Source organism: Silene latifolia, chromosome 3 (assembly GCF_048544455.1).
Source record: "Silene latifolia isolate original U9 population chromosome 3, ASM4854445v1, whole genome shotgun sequence".
NCBI classification, from domain to species: Eukaryota; Viridiplantae; Streptophyta; class Magnoliopsida; order Caryophyllales; family Caryophyllaceae; genus Silene; species Silene latifolia.
In genome coordinates, this window is record NC_133528.1 from 120,935,340 (window position 1) to 120,950,175 (window position 14,836).

The following is a 14,836-nucleotide window of genomic DNA, read 5'->3' on the forward strand; positions in this document are numbered from 1 at the left end:
TAAATGATCCGGAAAACAAAGTAGAACAAAAGTAACAGTATATGAGAAAAATGATAAGAGAGCCGGGGAAGAAGAGAGGAAGAAGTAACGTGTGTTCCCCCTTTGATTTATATATAACCTCAAAACATAAAACCTAATCTAAACTTCACGTGAATAGAGGCCCAATAGCTTGTAAATCGCTTTCGATCGAACAGTTAAGTCACTCGATCGAACAGTTCCTGCGTCTGTTTACTCGATCGACCAAAGATAAGGCTCGATCGAACAGTTGGCCTCTCGATCGAACAGTTGGCCACTCGATCGAACAGTTCTTTCGTCTGTTTACTCGATCGACCAAAAGAAACTGCTCGATCGAGTGGTTCCTGGTTCCAGCTCGTGCTGGTCTTGTAATTTGGTCTTTGACTTGTCCTTTTAGCTCCCGAAACACCTTCACGCATCCCAAGACAGCTATATTTCCGCTCCAAATTCTACTCTTCCTCCAAATGCATGCAAAACGGACGGTAAATGACTTGATTTCACTACTTTCTGGTTCATTCCTGTAAATAAGACAAAATAACCCAAAGTAGCACATTCGGGGCATTTCGTAGCATAAAACTACGATAAAAACACAGAAATACGTGCATAAAATAGGCTAAAAAGACTATATAAAATGCACGTATCACCTATTTTAGCACGTATTTCCATGTACTTTTGTACTGTCTATATCGCATTATGCCCCGAATTGGTTACTTTGGTTCGTTTTGTCCATTTTGTAGGAATGAACCTGAAAGTAGTGGAATCGTACCATTTTCGTCTTACTTTGCATGCATTTTGAGGAGACTGGATTTTTTAAAGTGAGATCTTGCATTGGGATGCGTGAAGGAACGGTCTACGAAGCAGTCGGTTATGAGTTTGGAGCTGTTTCAGAGGAAGAATACTCGATCGAGCCCTATTATTGGTCGATCGAGTGGTTTTTGTGGCTAAATTGGTCTATCGAGTGGTTTGTTTTACTCGACCGATAGTGCTGGATGTCAGAGTTACTCGATCGAATAACAATTTTGTTCGATCGAGTGGATTTCTTGGAGAAGTACTCGATCGAACTGTTTTAAACTGCTCGATCGAGTGGTTTGGTCTTTAACGGGCTTTAATTAGTCCGTGTACTTATTTTTAGATTATGGACATAGCTTATTTCTATTTAAACGCAGAATAATTAGGTCATTAAGGATCTTATCATCTAGTATTCATCGAGGAATCACGTTTACTGCTTTACACTCTCTTCTCTCAAAACTCTCTACTGTAACCTTTGCACTTGGATTATTTCTCGCTCGGATTTAGTTGTTCTTTACGCCGGATTCTCGCGATTGTAATCTTTCTCTTCTTTTAATATTAATCTCTCTTTTAGTTGCTTTAATTACTCGTCTCTATTCTCCTTAATTTCTGCCCTAATTTTATTTATGCAATTTTATTATAATTTCATCATGTTTAATACTAGTTATTCCATAATTATTAGTCTTGACAATATTGATAATATGAGTAGCTAATTTATTTCATGTTGGGATTAGGGGATCTACGGTAGAAATGTGACGATGTAGTGAATAGATTAGATGAATTATTTGTGAGATTCTGTCCCTATGGCAATATAACTGTATTTACCGACTTAGTTGAGTGCACGCTTCTGAGTCACCTTTTAATAACGTTAAATTTAATCCTGGATCGGAAGATTGGACTAAATAGACCTGTTATGAACAGTAGACTACCCTGACGAGGACGGAAGTTAAGTTAGTGGAAATCTAGGAAAGAAAGTAGACTGGAAGGACCTTTCCATATCCGTCTCACAGTAATTTATCTAAGTTATTTACAATTGAGTTACTGGACTACCGTAGTGAACCGAAATCCTGACATGTCCCTTCTTTATTGATAGTTTATTCTTATTTTCTGCCTTTATTGCTCTTCTTTATTTCTCTACCCTTAAAGCTGATTTAGTTTAGAAAACCAAAAATCAAAACCCTCCATTTTAGTGACTTAGAATAGACGGACCTTTTTACAGATATCTTGCCTCTCTGAGGAATCGACCCGACTTTCCTAGCTATATTAGTTAGACCAGTTGGTTATTTTTGATAGGTATATGACAACCCTGTTATGTACCATTAATTTTGAAGTTTAGAATAGCTTGGAACCAAGGTTCCTCTGGGCTTTCTTCTTCATCTGTAAGGAGGTGTACATAGGCCGGTTCTTACCGCCGTTCGATGCATAAAAGGCATTTCAACCACGTTGTCTGGCATATTAATCAAAGATGCAAGTTTTGCAAAAGCGTCTGCAAATTGATTTTCTTCACGAGGTAGGTGTAGATCAGTGACTTCATCGAAGAATTGGGCGACTTGATCTATCCTAGCTTGATAAGGTGCTAGACTTTCACTTCGGATTTTCAAATATCCTATAACTTGGTTAATGATCAAGAATGAATCCTCGTGACCTCTTAATGCCTAAACTTACTACTTCTTGTAGACCAATGAGGCAAGCTTCATACTCTGTTGCATTATTTGTCACCTCGAAATTGAGTTTGACAGAAAGTGGTGTATGCTCGCCCTCAGGATAAATGAGCAACACTCCTATTGCAAACCCTCTTAAATTTGATGCTCCATTAAAATAAAGATCCCAAGAGTCTACACTAGTCTGTAGGATGTCTTCGTCTGGAAATGACCAAGTGTCTATTTCTTGGGTATCGTTGATAGGATTATCTGCAAAGAATTCAGCAACGGCGCGCCCCTTGATGACTTTCAGAGGTACGTACTGGAGGTCGAACTCTGAGAGCATTAAGGTCCATCTCGCCAAACGTCCGTTGAGGACGGGTGATACCCGTCGTTGTGAGTACCAAAAATAAAATTTATATTTCCTATTAAAACTAACCTAGGCTAGTGGTAACAGGGTCGAACCATAAGGAGGCAGACGTAATTTCTAGCTGTCTAATAAAAGTCTACGGTAACTATTGTGGGGGTTGAATTGATTTGGTCTATGACTAAGAGTAAATAAAAACAATAAACTAAAAACACGGTTTAAACAGATAAAGAAGGGGTACTAGGATGATCGATTTATTATAGCTTCAGCGGCAGCATATTAAACAGGTCTGAATCAAAACACATGAGGCGGGAAATAAAGAGGTCCTCTCGGTCCACTCTTAACAAATAGCATCTTTCGATCTCGCTAAAGGTCCCTAATATCACTAATACTAACTTTCGTCCTGAAAAGTGATTTACGGTCTAAACTATACCTATCTTTCGATCTCAGCACAGTTTAGTCATTTTAATTGGTGGTCTAACAACTGTCCCTATCTCTCGATCTAATGGGTCAGTCATATCCTAAACATTCAACTAGTCGTGTGCACTCGATTCGTCGAATAAAGAGTTAAAACAATTAAAACGAAAATAAAAACCTCACGTGGTCAGTCGATCGACTAAGAATGTCAGTCGATCGACTGACACGCGAATCAGGCCGTGTTCATTACTTTGCCGCCTACGCTATAATTCGCCTACATCCTAGCACAATTAATCTAGCTACTCATGCTAAGGGTAAAAACAATAATAATAACGATGAAATTAACTACTGAATTCATGCTTGAAACGATAAAGTAAACAATTAACAAATGAATTGGTTTTGGGAACTTAACTAGCAATTCTATACTAACGAAAATAAAGAAGAACTGAAATTAGGGCAGAAGAATACCGAGATTGCAGAGGAAAGATTTAGGAATAAGAACTGAAAATCCAATGCTCGACAATAATCCAAACCCTAATTAATTCCTAAACTACTAATGAAAGACTTAATGATCAAAACTTAGATGATTGTATCTCAGGAATGAGTTACGTTATATAGGTAAACGTACGCAACTTTATTCTAAAACCTAAACACAATGGGCTTCCTCAATCTCGATCTTTTATTTTGCGTCAAACCCGTTGTTCAGTCGATCGAACATAATCATGAGTCGATAGACCAACTTGCGCTGTACAGGAGCTGTTGTATGTCGTGCTCTGGTCGATCGACCATGTAGGTCAGTCGATCGACCAAGGGTGCTGTACAGAATTGCATTCTGACGAATTCTGCAGCGCGCACCGATCTTAAAACAGCTGCCATTTCTTCGTTACTTATCGGAATAAAGCGATTCTCACGGCGTTGGAAAGCTAAGAGGATAAGCTTTCACCTCCAATTGGAATCACTCGATTATCAAGTCTAGAACTCGAGATATAGCCATCTGAAGCAGGCTGCAATATCGTGAAGTGCTTCTTTGCTTGTTAAACTCGTACGCACCCATGCTTTTGTTATCTTTAGGCCTTGAAACGCGCACCAAGCTCATTCCTCGAGTCACTACTCCATGTCAAATGCAATGCTAAGTACTTAGGGACGGATTTGGCTCGATTTCCACTCATTTCCGCATAAATCTGCAATATTACATAAAAATACGAAAGTAGACAAAATGGGGAGAATAGTAGCAATAACTAATTAAATGAGCTCTGAAATGCGTGTAAAATAGGGCGTAAAACAACATATTTAGGACACGCATCAAACTTCCCCAAACCAAACCCTTGCTTGTCCCCAAGCAAGAACTAGACTCGATCTAAAGGAACGAGTTCAAACTCAGAGCGAAATGCAATTTGTAAAGCCTAAACCAATTTAATGCAGTAACCAACAATCAATTAGCAAATGAATCATGCAAACGAGTTATGGAGTTGTTAAAAACTGTTGAGCCGTCAACTGTAGAGACTTATCAAATTGGACTATCGCGGGTCGCTCAAATCACTCATAAGCACAGGTGAATATATGTAAGATAGAAAGAATTCATTTTGTAGTGACTATCACCTAACTACGACCTATGAAAACATGCCTGCAATATAATATGAAAGTAATCTCTATGACCGTACATATGCATTCCAACCAACAATTGACCATGACACATGCCGAGGTATATATGGGATATGTGAGGTATGGGTAAGAAGAGGCAAAACATTTTATGAAAAAGTGGAGGTACAGGTGATCAAGCTAGTACCAAAACGGAACCATATGGCAACATCCAACTTCTTGCTCAAAAACAAATGAAACGGTGCTATAACAAGCACAAATCTCACCATCTCCAGGTGTAAAGCAATCAACCAACTCCCCATAAAATAAGAATAATACATGGGAGCAAAAATCGCCAAAAGATAAGGATTTGAATTATGCGAATTTGATTTCTTTCTTTCTCACGAACCTCGGTCGATCGACCTATGATGCCAGTCGATCGACCACTTCAACAGTACAGAACTCTCTTTTTCTCTTTTTTCGAATCATTTTTCTTTTCTTTTTTCAACTTTTTCAGTTTTTTTTTTCTTCTTTCCTTTTCCTCCTTCATTCTTTTTATCCAACTAAATCTCAATAAGAGCATATGCCACCAAAAATGAAGTAACAATCCCAACAACTAAGACTACTAGCTTGACAAAGGACATGCTAAATGTAGGATGTAGTAATGGGACAAAAAGGCTATTTTTGGCAGTGTGAAGCTTATGGGCAAAATGAATAAAGGGAGACCTCTACCACATGTGTCAACAAACCACAAACCGAATGCATACAGGTATTAAGCAGATTAAGTTCATATTTATGCACATTTATGCAACATGTCTCATAAGGAGTACTACTCAGATTCCTAAATAAACCGGTCATAGATGTCACCAGTTATAGGCTCTAAATCTCAGAAATATGATGTAGGTTGCCAAAATTCAAAGTCAAGTCTCAAGTTCAGCAAATAAATTAACGAAAACTCGTGGATATGCATATATGATTCTACTAATAACATGTTAATCAAGCAAGGCTTAGACAAAACAAATGCAAATGCAATGTCATCATTGAAATACTACCGTTCCGACTCGACCTATATGCTAAAGTAAACGTGCATTTTTTTGAAATTTTTGAAATTTTTCATTTTTTTGGATTTTCTGTATATAAGGAGAAATTAAATAACAATGCAAACAGAATAATTAAACGTGAATGCAAGAAAACATATGAATGCTATGCAAAACCCTTCCCCAAACCAAATCACACAATGTCCCCATTGTGCAAAATCATGTAATGAAAGAAAAGGGAAACGGGAATTTTGCGGGAAAATAAACAAATAAATATGGCATGAAGTGAAAATCAGGAACTCACAAGACTTTAAGCGCAGCAAAAGGAAACCTCCCCAAACCAGCGTAAGCTAGGAGGTTTCAGTAGCCAGCAGTGCTACCAATAAATACCTGAAAAGACAAACAAAAACCGCGCGTAAAACGAGAAAACAAAATTGGGACGGTAAAATTATGTGCAAAAATGATGACCGGAAGAAATCAGAAATTAAGCGGAGAATAAAGTGAAAGGAATACTCCCTTGACTCCGCAAATCGACTAAACACAGCAGGCGAATGATCGAAAACAGGTACAGCAGCGGGCAACGGTCGATCGACCACCTAACCCAGTCGATCGACCAGGATGTCAGGAACATAAGCTCCTGGAACTGTGCAGCCAGTCGATCGACCATACACACCAGTCGATCGACTGGAATAGCTGTTGTAACTTTCTGATTTCTTCGAATTAGCTCAATAACTTGAGCTAATATGGTCTATATATCTGCAAAAGCACATAATAACGCGCCCAAAATTTGCGGAAAACCCAAATGTAAAGTCTAAAGTGTAGCTAATTATTAGAGCACACAAAAACAAATAAAGCTAAATGTTCCAAAACCAAATTAAATGAAATGTTTCAAACTCCGGGTTTCCTCCCAGTAGCGCTAGATTAGACGGTCCCAGCTCGACCCACTTTTCGATCATCAAAAAGCACAAATCACTGGCCCACTACTAGGCTTTTGACTGAACGCAGTGGCTTCAGCAACTGTCAAATCTACTCCCGGCCTCCACAACATGGCAACGGAAGAACAAAAACGTCTCGCAGCATCTGGATCCCAATCTTTCACCTTAGCGCACAGCTTCTTCGTAGACGGCATATCCTTATCAGGACCTCCTCCTGGATCATATATCCGGGCAGTGCCAGACTTCATGCTAGGAACACCCAACTCACCTCCGGGGTCTTTGAACTTGTCAAGACCTGTAGAAAGAGAAACAAAGCGATGTTCCTCCAATTTGTTCCCAAGCGGGGCGGGCGTCAATTCTACAAAGAAGAAATGGTTCAATGAAGGAGTAAGAAGGTATACATAATCGACTAAAGGAGTGGAATTACCTCTAATCGGATAGGAGTGGTCTTCATTTACCTTCTCATCGTCGTTCGGAATAGGCGTTGGTGACGATTTAACAATTCCCAAGGCTGTAGGTATCAATCGAACAACGTCACTACTCGATCGAGTAGTTTCCTCCTCCAGCATAACTGGTCGATCGACCACTGGTTCCAGTCGGACGACCACTCTTCCTTCTACAATGTCATTCGTTCGACCACACAAATCTGCTTGATCGAATTCTTCATGTGGCACAGCATTGAAGTCTTCAATTGACGCTTCATCGTCCTCCAAATCATCATCCTCCGAGTCATACATATCATCATTTTGCTCGGCAGCTACTTGAGCCAAGAGAAGCTCAAGTCTTTTGAAAGAAGCTTCTCTCTGTTCAGCCATTTCTTGCATTTGGAGTTTAAGCATCTCCACCATAGACTTCAATTCCGCACTCTCTTCAGAAGGAAGAGGATCTTGCTGAGGCGGTGCAAAGGAATATGAAGGCTCTTGAAAGCCTTGCTGATAGTACGGATGTGGTGGCGTATAATGATCTTGTTTATAGTGCCAGTAAGCATAGACTTGGTCCATATCTGCTCGGCACATAACAGAAGCATGCCCCTCAGAGCCACATCTCCCACAAATCTCCACCTGCTGCTCCCAAGGATGGAACATGAGTGGACTCTCCTGAAGTACTGCAAATAAACAATACTAAAGAAGAAGATGAGAACTGCCTCAAGGTACTCAGTCTTCCCTTGAGGCGAAAAACAGACTAAAATAAAGACAACCAAAAATTAGAACAATTGCCTCCCCGGCAACGGCGCCAAAATTTGATACCCGTCGTTGTGAGTACCAAAAATAAAATTTATATTTCCTATTAAAACTAACCTAGGCTAGTGGTAACAGGGTCGAACCACAAGGAGGCAGACGTAATTTCTAGCTGTCTAATAAAAGTCTACGGTAACTATTGTGGGGGTTGAATTGATTTGGTCTATGACTAAGAGTAAATAAAAACAATAAACTAAAAAGACGGTTTAAACAGATAAAGAAGGGGTACTAGGATGGTCGGTTTATTATAGCTTCAATGCGACATATTAAACAGTCTGAATCAAAACACATGAGGCGGGAAATAAAGAGGTCCTCTCGGTCCACTCTTAACAAATAGCATCTTTCGATCTCGCTAAAGGTCCCTAATATCACTAATACTAACTTTCGTCCTGAAAAGTGATTTACGGTCTAAACTATACCTATCTTTCGATCTCAGCACAGTTTAGTCATTTTAATTGGTGGTCTAACAACTGTCCCTATCTCTCGATCTAATGGGTCAGTCATATCCTAAACATTCAACTAGTCGTGTGCACTCGATTCGTCGAATAAAGAGTTAAAACAATTAAAACGAAAATAAAAACCTCACGTGGTCAGTCGATCGACTGATCGACTGACACGCGAATCAGGCCGTGTTCATTACTTTGCCACCTACGCTATAATTCGCCTACATCCTAGCACAATTAATCTAGCTACTCATGCTAAGGGTAAAAACAATAATAATAACGATGAAATTAACTACTGAATTCATGCTTGAAACGATAAAGTAAACATTTAACAAATGAATTGGTTTTGGGAACTTAACTAGCAATTCTATACTAACGAAAATAAAGAAGAACTGAAATTAGGGCAGAAGAATACCGAGATTGCAGAGGAAAGATTTAGGAATAAGAACTGAAAATCTAATGCTCGACAATAATCCAAACCCTAATTAATTCCTAAACTATTAATGAAAGACGTAATGATCAAAACTTAGATGATTGTATCTCAGGAATGAGTTACGTTATATAGGTAAACGTACGCAACTTTATTCTAAAACCTAAACACAATGGGCTTCCTCAATCTCGATCTTTTATTTTGCGTCAGACCCGTTGTTCAGTCGATCGACCATAATCATCAGTTGAACCCCGACCACAGTTTTTAAAACATTAAACGGGGTCAGTACTAATTACACAATCAAAGTCACACTGAAACAATCATACAAATAGCTCACACACAATCCCAGTCTCCATCTTCAATTACCTCATAACTGACTACACACCAAAGTATGTAGCCCTACCAGAGTACCCATCGCAACAGATACTCCTCGCCGCCAGTGGGGGTCCGCAGCCGTTCCCACCTAAGCCCCGCTCATCTCCATCGAGCGATAAACACATGTTCATTAATGTGCACATCCCTCCTGTGGCGGGTTCCAAAGAAGGCGAATCAAGGGCGTGAAGCCACTCCCGCAAGTGACTCCACTCAGCCAGGGATGCACCCCAAAGATCACAGACAATTATACAACGATAATCACATTACACTATCAACAATCACCAATTCAGAATCCAATGCCAATACGATATACAACAACAATTACCAACAACACTTATGTAACCAATGCTGAGTAGGGAAACCCTACCTGGAATAAGCCATCACATGACCGGCACAAGCAGCTAATCAAAATGCTCTTCTACGAAATCTCCTCCTATAATCACATATACAATCATGCAATTACTACTAAGCCAATCAAACACCCCAAACCCCCAAATCTACCCAATTAGGGTTTAACCAAAATTGACGAAACAACATAAAAACTATACAAGGATCTTACCCTCAACACGATGAACTCAACGGCGTAAAGCACACGACGATCCGACCACCTTAGCCTTTGGGATTTGTTAATAACATAACGAATGCGAACTACGTAACTCTTTTCTCTTCTCTTGAAAGGTTTTAAGAAATAAAATGATTAAGAATAATAACGGAAGCCTTTTATATTAATCTCGCGTATTTAACAAAACCCGGCTAAAAAAACCCGTAATATGCACTTACTCGATCGAGTAAGTCACTTACTCAATCGAGTGACCCTTACTCGATCGAGTGCCACACTTACTCGATCGAGTACGCATCAGACAAAACATTGTTTCGTAAAACAACTTACTTACTCGACAGAGTAAGCCCACCCGATAGAGTACCCAAAGACATAGAAAACCGTAGTATTACAAAAGCACCCAAATCTTTTGAAGATCAAGCTTTTTGAGCCGTGCTGGAAATGCTCTGCCTTAAACCTTTCAAAGTCCAAGTTGGCTCGTCCACATCGCTCTCAATGAGCAACATTCTCCAGTGGGTAGTGAAGCAAGTGGTTATTGATGGTACATATGACAATGCTTCAGGAAGTGTGACGGCTACTCAAGCAGACCCTTTACAATCTCAGGTTGTTAGCAGCTCTAAAGGAAGCCAACTGCAAACAGACAAGTCCTCAACACCTCCTCCAAAAAGCATAGTCACTAATGCGTCCATCACATCAGCAGTCACTGGCATTGTTGAACCAACAATAGCAAATACTACAGTAAACGAGCCAAGTGAGGTTACTACTGCGGATTCAATCCACCCACAAACTCACAACAAGATGCTCAAGAAACAAAAGGCAGCCGCTGCCGCTGCCTCTGCCTCTGCACCTCTTCCATAAATTAAGGGAAAATGACATCAGAATAGCACAAGCATTTAAAGAATGACTAATAGTAATGGCCTGTAATCTTAATATTTTGCGTACTACTAAGACTAGACCTAAACAATGAAGTGAACCGCCCCCCGTATTGCATCCAGACACGATGTTATTTTGCGATAATACTAGAACGTATGTAAATTATGTACTACTTGGGTATGTGACTACCAGGGCTTATCAGTTTATTTGTGACACCCCCATACTCCGAGTGCCTTACCAGGACCACTTAAGGTATAAGAACGTCACCATCTCGGTTACCCGAGGCAATGATAATCAAATGACAATGAAGAAACATAATTTAAATAACAATATAGTTTAAAGTGATTACATGATCAAAACCAAAACTGTTAAACTGAAATACAAGGTTCTCAGACGGTCTACTGATAAAACTGTCAAAACTATAAAACATCGTCTGACACCGCGGAAGACTTCTAACTGCCACGTGATGACCCATCCCAGCTATCCCATATGCGTCATATCATACCTGCTCAATAACTGCTCACCACCCCGACCACAGTTTTTAAAACATTAAACGGGGTCAGTACTAATTACACAATCAAAGTCACACTGAAACAATCATACAAATAGCTCACACACAATCCCAGTCTCCATCTTCAATTACCTCATAACTGACTACACACCAAAGTATGTAGCCCTACCAGAGTACCCATCGCAACAGATACTCCTCGCCGCCAGTGGGGGTCCGCAGCCGTTCCCACCTAAGCCCCGCTCATCTCCATCGAGCGATAAACCCATGTTCATTAATGTGCACATTGATGCGTGTCTAAAATATGATGTTTCACACTTTATTCTACACGCATTTCAGAGCTCAAATGTGTAATATATGCCATTATTTCCCTATTTTCCTCTACTTTTGTGTTTTTGTCTATTATTGCAGAAATATGAAGAATTGAGCGGAAATCAAGCCGAATCCATCCCTAAGTAATTGACATTGCATTTGACATGAAGTATTGACTCGAGAAATGAGCTTGGTGCGCATTTCAAGGCCTAAAGATAGCAAAAGCATGGGTGCGTACGAGTTTAACAAGCAAAGAAGTGCTTCTCGACATTGCAGCCTGCTTCAGATGGCTATATCTTGAGTTCTAGACCTGATAATTGAGTGATTCCAATTTGAGGTGAAAGCTTATCCTCTTAGCTTTCCAACGCCGCGTAGAACGCCTGATTTGACAAAGGAACGAAGAAATGGCAGCTGTTTTAAGATCGGTGCGCGATGCAGAATTCGTCAATTGCAGTGCATGACAATTTGTTGGTCGATCGACTGGTCCAAGTGGTCGATCGACCACCCCACGGGTTCCAGTAGCTACTGTTCGCTGCTACTTAGTCGATCGACTGATGCTTATGGTCGATCGACTGAACAACGGGTCTGATGCGCAAATTAAAAGATCGAGAATTCCAAAGCCCATTGTGATTAGGTTTAGGAATAAGAGTTACGTAATATTTTCTATATAATGTAACCAGAGGCATCAGTTTAGGATCATCGAGTTTTAGGAATTAATTAGGGTTCATATTCAAAGATTGTTTTAGTTTAATTCTCCGTCAATAAAGTTTATTTTCCGCACTTGGTTTTGGTATTTCCTATTCAATCCTCCCTACGGTATTCTTCGGTTCTTTCTTGTCGTTTATTGCTTTAATTCCTCCGTAGTTAGAATTGTTAGCTTAGATTTCCCAAAGCCATATTATTGTTTTATGTTATTCATTTGCTTAGTTAATATAAATATGCAATCGTTAGCTTTATTAGTCAATTTCATTGTTGTTATTATCGTTGTTATGTCTAGCTAAATCAACCCCGCTAAGATGTAGGGGATCTATGGCATAGATGGCATTAGAATAGGTGACCCCGCATTAGGGCTTGGTCGATCGACTGGCTTAACTAGTCGATCGATCGAGCCGAATTAGTCGATCGATCGAGCGGTTAGTCGATCGATCGAGCCGGTTAGTCGATCGATCGAAATAGGTTGGTCGATCGGCCCAGGATAGCTGGTCGATCGACCGACTTCGTGTTTGATTAGCATTGTTTGATTCGTTGAGTGCAATATTTAGCAATGAGACCGAGAGGAGACTTGTTAGATGCTTAGTTTTGACCGACCCATAGATCGAGAGATAGGGAAGGGCATTAATTAACGAATTAAGACGACTAAATTCTTTGAGATCGAGAGATAATGTAATTTAGGCTTTAAGAATCACTTTTCAGGGCGAGAGCTAGTATTAGTGAGACTTAGGGACTGGTAGCATAGGCCGAAAGGAGCTACTAGTTAACTTGGACCGAAAGGACTTGTTTTACCCATCCTACACGACCGTATTTCGGACTTACCTAGGATTATGTGCCATCATGACTATAGTGAACCGACCGTCTTAGCATTCCTTTCATCGTTGTTTACATCCTTATTTACTTTTATTTATTTATTTATTTTATGTTGTTAGTTCTAGAATCAACTCAAACCAAAACCCCCCCACAATCATACCGATAGATCGAAATAAAAGCAACTATAACTCCCCCGCCTCTCTCGTGGTTCGACCCTGTTACCACTAGCCTAGGTTAGTCTTAATAGGAAATTATAAATATTATTTTTGGTACTCACAACGACGGGTATCAAATTTTGGCGCCGTTTCGGGGAGGCGCGCTAGTTTTGGTTGTTTTTCATTTTAGTTCATTTTTTCGCCTCAAGGGAAGCGAGTACCTTGAGGCGGTTCTTACCATCTTCTTTAGTGTTGTTTTGTTAGGTCCTACAGGTCCTATCTGCAGCACTTCCGAAGGATCCACACATGTTCCATTCTCGGAGCAAAGCGGCGGGTTCCATTTTGTGAGAGATGCGGCGGAGTTGGACACACATCTTAGGCATGCGGGCACCCTAAGGAGAAGATGTTCACTTTTCATCAACTTCAGCTCGACAATTCGTATAATTGCGCTCCTACTTCACCGCATCAACCATATGAGCCTCCTTATGAAGCCCCACCACCATCCACTCCCACAAAGAAGAGTTGAAAAACGAAGTTGCGAGTTGACGAGTCTAGTCTGTTGCTTATGGTGGAGGTACGAGAAAAGCAATGCGGCGAATCAGGTCTTAATCGCGAAGTGATATCTCATATTGCAACATTGGATCAAAATGCATTTGAAATACCAAGTCGGTTTCACTCTCGAATCGGCGTATTGAGACCGTACATGCAATGACGCCGAGGAGCGGGTCTGCTCTCGATGAACCCGAGAAAGTGCTGAAAAAGGGAAGAAGAAAAAGGGCGAGAAAAAGACGATCAATAGTAATCACGGTCGATCGATCGACATACCCATCGATCGACCGTCCGCGAAAAGAAACACTCATCGTTCTGTAGAAGTCGATCGATCGACCGACATACATGGTCGATCGATCGATCATGTCTTTGCGATGATGAGCCATTTCGTCCTCCAATGCCGGATAATGCGGTATGAGAGACCTAGAGGAGAGGGCTAAGTTACTTTTGCAAGCCCCATATCCAGAGAGGTGGTACCAACAAAAGATGAGGTATACTTTGAAAAATTTAAAAATGTCATTCATGGTCTTAATGTGCAAGTACCTTTTCTTGAGTTGGTAAATCAAGTTCCCGCTTACATGAAATTCATGAAACAGCTTTTAAATAAGAAGCGAAAACTTGATAGGGTCGAGTCTGTTAATTTAACTGAAGAATCTAGTTCCTATTTGACTCACACTGCTCCACACAAGTTAGCTGACCCGGGTAGCTTTTCCGTTCCTTGCGATATTGGTACCTTCTCAATTGAGAAGGCATTATGTGACCTAGGAGCTAGCATTAGCGTTATGTCTTTGAGTCTAGCTAGAAAATTGAAATTGACTAGGTTTGCAGTTACTAGCATGACGGTACAGATGGCTGATCGTTCTGCGGTCCAGCCTATAGGAGTCTTAGAAGACATTCCTGTGCAAATAGGAAGGTTTTTCTTCCCTGTTGACTTCGTTGTACTAGATATACCCGAGGATGCTCATATTCCTATCATTTTGGGTAGACCCTTTTTGCACACTCTTTGGTGCGATTATTGATGTTGGCTCGGGGACACGACCTTTAAAGTAGGGAAACAGTCCATTAGTTTTGCCCAGACTTATAGGAAGAAAG